Genomic DNA, 8,961 nt, shown 5'->3' on the forward strand with positions numbered 1-8,961 from the left:
AAGTCACATGCTCTATCTGCCCACTAAGCCATCCAGGCCCCTCTGTTCATGTATTATTTATTTATTTATTAAAGATTTTATTTATTTATTTGACAGAGAGATACAAAGCGAGAGAAGGAACACAAGCAGGGGGAGTGGGAGAGGGAGAAGCAGGCTTCCCGCTGAGCAGGGAGCCCGATGCGGGGCTTGATCCCAGGACCCTGGGATCACGACCTGAGCCGAAGGCAGACGCTTAACGACTGAGCCACCCAGGCGCCCCTGTTCATGTATTTTTTAAAACGATGGTTGTGGGTATCAAATTGCTAGGATATTTAATTCAACTGGACACGTTTAAAAGAATGACATAAACATTTATTTTTGAGTGTATGAATTTATAATATGTCATAAATTGTAGCCTTTGCAACTATTTAAACTCTTGATGATAAAAGGTTAGCTGTCAACTAAAAGTGTGCCAGGAAGTACATAGTTGTTCAATAATCATTTGGAAAGCACACTAACAAAAAAAATTGAATACTGCCAGTTTAGACAGCAGAACCTCTTCTATAAAACCATCCCAACCTCCTGAAACAAAGGAATTCATTTCCCTTTCGAGTTCTGAGAATTTCTCTGAAGGCATGAAACATGTTTGAATGTGTTTATTTGTAGATTTGTGGGGTTTTAACCTGTGCTTCTTGGATTGCGGACAAGGGGGAACATGGATGGTCACTAATTCCATAGGGTATGTGTCTCTATGCAAATTCCTGGGGCAAGAAACTTCAGATTCTCTCTTCACAACCCCCAAGAAGTTAAAAACAACTTGAGCAGAACCTGATGCCTTTTAAGACGTCTTAATGGGTTCTTCTTTGGCTCCCACAAAACAAAATGCAGTAATCAAAGGTTTAGTGAACTGGATTGATGTCCCTAATTCCCTACATGGGACTGAAGTAAAACACAACAGAACAAAACAAGAAGCCAACCAAGCAAACAAAAACCACCCGGGTATCAGGGCCAGAGGTTCTTGATTAAAATCCTGTTTCCAGGGGCGCCTGGGTGGCTCAGTCGTTAAGCGTCTGCCTTCGGCTCAGGTCATGATCCCGGGGTGCTGGGATCGAGCCCCGCATCAGGCTCCCTGCTTGGCGGGAAGCCTGCTTCTCCCTCTCCCACTCCCCCTGCTTGTGTTCCCTCTCTCTCTGTATCTCTCTCTGTCAAATAAATAAATAAAATCTTTAAAAAAAAAAAAAAAAAAAAAAAATCCTGTTTCCAGCACTTGCCAGTTAGAGGAAAGTTTGAAAGTCCCTTTGCTCCTCAGTGACATGGAGGATAAAAGACCTATCTCTTGGGGTAATTAGGAGGATGAAATAAGGTGAAGTGCTGGGTACCAAGTCCATGCCCCCTACATTATGGCGCTTCCTTATTTTCTACCTCTGAGGTGGAGGGAGCCTGGGGGATAGCATGGGCCACACACAGATCCTCCTCCCAGCTTCCTTTCAAGCAAAGAGAAGTGATTCGGGGAGTCAACAGGCAGCAGATGGCTGAAATCTGGCCTATAACTGGGGTAAAACTGCCCCTCTCCCTTTTCTCAGGCATCCTAGGCCAGAGGTAACCGAGGCTGGGTATACACCTGGAGCATCCAGAGATGTTCAACCCAAGAAACTACAACTAACCCTGTCCTTAATGGCCCAGCTCAAGTGCCTCCTCTCCTGGAAGGCTTCTCAAAACCTTCTCACCTTTTCCTTCTAGCGCTCCTCTCTCCTTCCCCTGAGACCCCTGTCACTCCATCTGCCCCTCTCCTTGGGCAAACATCCCTTTCTTTCTTAGGTTGGATATTAAGGGCACAGGCTTCAGGGTCAGAGAGATCTGGGCTATAATCCTCGTTGTGTGACCCGAGACAAGACACTTTACCTCTCTGTGCCTCGGTTTCTCTTTAGTAACTTGGAAGCCGTGCACGTTGAGAGTATGGTGCTTAGCACAACACCCACCACAAAAAAATGATACCCGTTTTTATGATCACAGAGGTCTTCCTCTAAGAGTCTTGAGTTGGGGAGCTTTCTTGCCAAAAGCTCCTCACACAAAGTAAGTAACAGGTAATCATGTCACTATTTTCAGAACAGCTGAGAGAGTGGGCGTGGGGCTCTCTCTCCCAGAATGGTGCCAACCCTCTTTGGTCTTCCTCACTCCATGCAAATCTCTCTCAAGCTCCAGATAATGACAGCCTGGAGTTTCCAGAGGCCATGGAATGTCCAGCCTCTGCCCTGCATAACCGCAGAACCTGGGAACACTGGACAAGGAAGGGCCCTCCCAGACCATATACCCCAACAGCGCTCCCATTGTAAGACAGGCAAACCAAGGCCCACATGGTGAGTCAGCACCCACTGGAGGGATGGTAAAGAATTCTAAAAATAGCCCCACCCTCTCCATTCACTTTCTCCTTGCTTTGCATTATTTATTTATTTATTTTTTGTCATAACACTTTCCTCATGTGACATCATGTCTTTATTGTTTTCCTTGTTTATCATCTCTTTCCCCACCAGGTATAAGCTCCATGAGAGCAGGGACATTGTCTTGTGTGTGGATGGATCCCTAGCATCTTGCCCAAGATCTGGCACAGGTCAGTGTCCAGTAAATGTTTGTTGTATAGATAAATGAATGAATGCCATTTGGATGTTTGTCCTTAGAGATTCAGACACAGGTATTCACTCATTTGCTCATCTATCCAATAAACATTTGATGAACGTCTTCTCTATGAGAGGTTTTTTGAAAAATCCTGGTGAATGAGACACTGCCCTTGCTCTCCAGCAGCTCCCTGATTAGGGAACAGTAGCCACCAGTGGCTAAGGACCTATCATATGCCAAGTTCTGTGCTGGCAACTTTATGTACATCTTCTCTGTATTTGCAGCTACTGCAGTTGCAAAGAACCATGTCTCACTCCAGACTCCTTAAGACAAAAGGGCTTGGGGCTTATTAGAAGGATACAGGAGGGCTAAAGACTAAAACAGAAAGGAAGACATCAAGAACTGAAATGACTCCAGGGACTGGCCATCTTACCTCTAGCTTGTAAAGCCTGCATGGTCTTTATTTGAGGGTGTCTCTTCTTCCTGGATGTGTGCCCCTCTCTCTTTGATGGATTTACTCGCTCTCTTTCTAGTTTGAGTTGGGGGGAGCAGTCAGTCGGATTGGCACAGCCAGTGGCCTTCATTGTCTCCCAGAGTGAGGATTTTTAGGTCAAACTGCTTCTTGGGTTACTAGTCGGCCTAGAGGGTAAACATCACCTGCCTTGTAACGTATCCCGAACAGAGGGTATCTTTAGTTAGAAGGGAGTGTTGAACATCATGCTCACTCTGATCCCATGAAGTTGGTAGTGTTACCTCTATTTTACAGATGGAAGAACAGGCTCAGAGAGGAGAAATGACAACAAAGCTGTAACAAAGCTGCCCCAGCTGACCTGCAAACCCATGATTGAGAAATACATCTCATTGCTGTTTGCAACTGCGATCGGCAGGGGCGGGGGGGGGGGCTGTTTGTTATGGAGCAACAGCTGACTAATACAGGATTTAAATCAGGTTTCTCTGATTCAGTCTCACTATGTTGTCCCACTGAGTTGATAGCTCTGATTCCTGTTCTCCCCACAAAAACATTTTTTAAGTTTATTTTTTAAATTTAAATTCAGTTAATTAACATATAATGTATTATTTGTGTCAGGAGTACAGGTCTGTGATTCATCAGTCTTATATAATACACAGTGCTCATTACAACACACCCTCCCCAATGCCTGTCACCCACTTACCCCATTCCCCACACCCCCTTCCCCTCCAGCAACCCCCAGTTTGTTTCCTAAGACTAAGAGTCTCTTATGGTTTGTCTCCTCTCTGGTTTTGTCTTGTTTCATTCTTTTCTCCCTTCCCCTATGATTCTATGCCTTGTTTCTTAAATTCCACATATCAATGAGATCATATGATAATTGTCTTTCTCTGACTGACTTATTTCGCTTAGCATAATACCCTCCAGTTCCATCCATGTCGTTGCAAATGGCAAGATTTCAGTTTTTGATGGCTGTGTAATATTCCATCATATATATAAATACCACATCTTCTTTATCCATTCATCTGTCGATGGACATCTGGGCTCTTTCCATAGTTTGGCTATTGTGGGCATTGCTGCTATGAACACTGGGATGCATGTGCCCCTTTGGATCACTACCTTTGTATCTTTGGGGTAAATACCCAGTAGTTGCAGTTGCTGGGTCATAGGGTAGCTCTGTTTTCAACTTTCTGAGGAACCTCCATACTGTTTTCCAGAGTGGCTGTACCAGCTTGCATTTCCACCAAGAGTGTAGGAGGGTTCCCCTTTCTCGGGATCCTTGCCAACATCTGTCGTTTCCTGACTTGTTAATTTTAGCCATTCTGACTGGTGTGAGGTGATATCTCATTGTCCCCACAAAAACATTTTGAAGTGTTCCATCCCCAGGAGCAGAGAGGAAGATGCTGGAAAAGAGATTGAGAGATTTGTCCCTGAGAACCTCCTGCATACTTAACTTGAGCTTCCCTTGCGGTCCCCTACTCTGATGGCTAGAGAAAAGCACAGATAATAAAAATCCCAACCATTCACAGAGTACTAGACAGTTCTTCAAAGGAATTTACATACCTCAAACTGTCCCAGAGGGTAGCCAGGGCTGGTATTATTACAAACAGTTTATAGTTGAGGAAATAAAGATCAGAGAGGTGAAGTGAGTTGTCCAGGTTACAAAGCTTCATGTAAACCCGGATGGTTTCTAGCCCTGAGCTACTTCCATACACCCTATTTCCTCTGCGTCCTTGACAGAGACCATCATCTGAGCACTTACCTGTGGGAGGCATAGCACCATGGGATGCACACGCCACAGCCCTGGGGCTGGAATGCAGGGAGCAAAGCAGGACGCTTTGAACCCCACTTTACCAACATCCAGCTGAGTTTTCCCGTTCCTCCCAACTTCCCCTGCCCCCCTGAGGTCCTTTGCCCCAGCCTCCATCCAACATCTGGTCAAGGTGGAGATAGTGCAACTATTTTTCTAGATGCGTCAGAAATCAGAATCTGCTCTTTGCAAACAGCAAAAGCTGTTGGTGCAGCAGAAATGGGGCAGTGAGGTAAAGAATGTCAGTTGAAGCCTCCTCAGCCATTCGACTTACGACATGGGCAATCCACCCACACCACGGGTCTGTTTCCTCCTCCAACAAATGAGATTCCTCCCATGATGATGGGGCTGTGACAAACCCTGTCTCCTTCCCCTGGCACATCCTTGCCCAGGCTAACTCTACCCACCTTTACAGTCTAGTACTTTTACCACTTCCTCAGAGAGACCTTCCCCTGAGGCCTAATTGTCTTCCTGCCCAATTTCTTTGACATCGCTTCCTTCACAGCATTCACTACAACTTATATTTCTACCATTCCAATTCTGTTTTCTGGCTTTGTTGTGTAGAAGCTCCCCAAGGGGAGGGACTAAGTCTGTTTTCTTGCACGGGGCCTGCTACATAGTAAGTACTCAATATATTTGTTGGATGAGTGAATGGATGAATCTGCTTTCCTCCTCTCATCCCTCCTGCCTTCCCCCACCTGCCCACCCCACACAGCTCCCAGGGTGTGGTAAGGTGATGATGAACTGTAGGCTGGAAATTCTTGGGCAAGGGCGGATGGCCATGGCCTCCGCTTCTCCCTGTCCTTGCCACACTGGCCTTGCTATTCCGAGAACATGCCAATCTCATTCCTGCCTCGGGGCTTTGCATTTGCGTGCCCTCTCTCTGGAATGTTCTTTCCAGATACCAGTTGGCTTCATCCTTCACTTCCATCACATCTCTGCTCACATGCCACCTTTTCAGGGAGGCCTTTGTTGACTGCCATTTCTGAAGTAATCCCTCTCAGCCTCCTTCTTACATTGTTCTCACCCCCTTACCCTCATCTTCATAGCTCTTCTCATGACCGGATGGTAGGTTTTACATTGCTGGTTGACTTATTTATTGTCTCTCTCCTCCGTGAGAATATACACTCTATGAGGTCGGAGTTTTTCTTTTTATTTACTTTATTCAGTTCCTGGCACATAGTAAATGCTCAGTGAATATTTATCAAATGATTGATTTATTGATTGATGAAAAGGGAGGTGAAGAAAATAGATTTTCTTTTTAAAATAAAGCCCTGAATTCTTCACGTCGGAGCAAGGAATGATTTCTAGGGAGGAGCAGAGACTATAGTACACGGCAGGACCAGGAAGTCTGGGGAGTGGAGCAACTGTTTTCAGAAAATCTCACCTTTCTTCCTCCAGGGGTGTCTTAGACCTGGTAACCAACCTCTGGAAAAAGAGTTCTTTATTCAGGAGAAAACAATACCAGGGCGCCTGGGTGGCTCAGTCGGTTAAGCGTCTGCCTGTGGCTCAAGTCATGATCCTGGAGTCCTGGGATGGAGCCCCAGCATCAGGCTCCCCGCTCAGGAGCCTGCTTCTCCCTCTCCAGCTCCCCCTGCTTGGGCTCTCTGTTTCTCTCTCTCTCTCTCTCTGTCAAATGAATAAATAAAATCTCAAAAAAAAAAAAAGAGAGAGAGAGAGAGAGAGAGAAATAATACTCCTGGAGGCCCAGCCACCTGCTGGGATCCCTGGCAGCATCTGCTCTCCATAGAGAGATGATTTGCAGAAAAGCTCTGACCATTTAGCTTCCTCCTCCAAGCTTCAGGTTCCTCATCTGTAAAATGGGGAAATGTACACATTTACCTCCCTAGGGCTGTTGGGATGATAGAAAGATCGTGTAGGTGAAAGCACTGTGTGAACTGTAATGTCCGGTGCACTTCCCACTGTGCACTGGGAAGAGGTAGCATGTGGAGTCAGGTTGGCCTGGGGTGGAGTTCCTGCTCTACTTCCCACTGGCAGTGTGGCCTTGGGGAAATGGTGTCCTTTCTCTGAGCCTTGGGTTCCTTATCTGCTAAGTGGGACTATTACTTGTATCTACAATTTACAAGCTTGTTTTAGAAATTAAATAAGCATCAAGTAAGATCATGTAAGTGTCTGGCATACAGTGGGTAACTCAGCAAATGTTCCTCAAAGTCACACACAGCCCTTAAATACTCTGGGTGACTCAGTCACTTAAGTGTCTTACTCTTGATATCGGCTCAGGTCATGATCTCAGGGTCTTGAGATCGAGCCCCGCATCGGGCTCCGCGCTCGGTATGAAACCTGCTTAAGATTCTCTCTCTCCCTCTGCCCCTCCCCCACCCCTGCTCCTGCTCTCTCTCTCTCTCTGTCTCTCTAAAAAAAAAAATACTCTGGGTAACGAAGTGTTCTTCGTCTGAAGGAGAAAACAGACAATGATGAGTTCTTTCTCTCCAGTTTCTCTTCTGAGCGAGGAAATCACTGGTCAGAACCCATGCAGAGGACTGACGGCCAAATGCAACCTCCCACATGGAGTTTCGGAAAAGTGTGAGCGCAGAGTTGCATAATCTGTCCCTGAGACACGTGTCTCTCCTGAAGTGTTTTCATCAAACATTCCCTGAAAGGTTTCACGTGAGCGGGCAGCCTAGCAAAGGAGGAAGGGAGAGGGGGAGTTGGAGAACCCTGCAGGTGGGGTGGGATTAAGAAAAGAAGGTACTGCATTTACTGAGCTCCTACTGTGTGCCAGGCATTGGGCTTACTCTGACATCCACTTAGGTCTTTCCCATAAATCTGAGAGATCAGGTGTTACCACTCACGCATTCCAAGGGAAGAAATAACAATGATTAATATTGCTAACGTTTACATAATGCTCACTGCCTATCAGGTAGTAGTAGGGTGAGCACATATTTGATCCTCAGGACAGCCCAGGTCATGGGTACTAGTCTCATCGCCATTTTTATAGAGAAGGAAACGGAGATTCAGAAATGAAGTAGCTTCCCCAAGATCACCCAGTAAGATAGTAGTAGGGCTAGGATTCGAATATAAGCGGGGCTCAAAGCCCACAGACTTGTATGAGGACATCCCCCAAGGGATTTGGGGGGGGGGGCGTAGATCTGGAAAGTGATTCAAACAAGAGTTGACCTTATAAACCCACAGTGGGAGTTCAGCGTAGAAGTGACGTAAGTGACCAAGTAACCAGAGGCACTCCTCTTCTCTGCACCCGGAGGACAGTTTGTCCCAGCTGTGGCTGTTTGTCATTCAGTCTCTGACCTAAAGTTTAAAATTTCATTCATAAGTTTGGAACCACAAACCCAGCAGCGTGGGAAGGGCCCTTGGAGATCAGCTATCCTAGTCCAACCCCCTCAGATTACAGATGGAAAAAAACCCTGAGGCCTAAAGAGAGCCATGGACATGGCAAGGTCACAGAGCAATTTTCTGTTAGAAGGAGGATTTGGTTTGAGGTCAATTACAGATCATCTTGTTCTGTAATTACCAAATGTTGGCTGTACCTCTGAATCACTTGGGGAGCTCTTTAAATGTCCAGATTTCTGCATTCTGCTTCTGGAGATTCAGACTTTGGTTTGCAACAAGGCCTGGGAATCTGACAACATAATATGTTCCTCAGCTGATTCAGATGGCACAAGGCCAGGGACTGCATTTGAAGTTGGAGTCCAATTCTCCTCCTTCATTTTATACTTTGGCATACTAAAACCCGGCAAGGGACTTGCCCCAAGGTCACATGGCAGGTCACTGGGGCCCTAGTTCAGGCTTTGTGATCATTCTTCTCCAGGCTTCCTGTGGTCAGATTCTCAAAATGGGCCAAGGAGGTTAGCTAAGGGAGTTACTGTGGTTTTCCCCAGCTCTTGGTTTCCTTGTTTTACCCAAATTAAGACAGAGGATGGTGCCCCATTTCCCAAGCTGGGAAAGATGGGAATTCAAGAGCTGAAATCCTACAGGTAAAAGGAAACTGCAACACGCTGTCCTGCAGGCCCGTGGGGCTTTCCCAGAGGCAAGCTCCAGGCTCCAGGAATGACATCAGACCCCAGCTATTCAGTGCCCTAACGCCTCAGGCTACCTGTGTTTTCTGTTGCCAGAG

Source organism: Neomonachus schauinslandi, chromosome 10 (genome assembly GCF_002201575.2).
Source record: "Neomonachus schauinslandi chromosome 10, ASM220157v2, whole genome shotgun sequence".
NCBI lineage: Eukaryota > Metazoa > Chordata > Mammalia > Carnivora > Phocidae > Neomonachus > Neomonachus schauinslandi.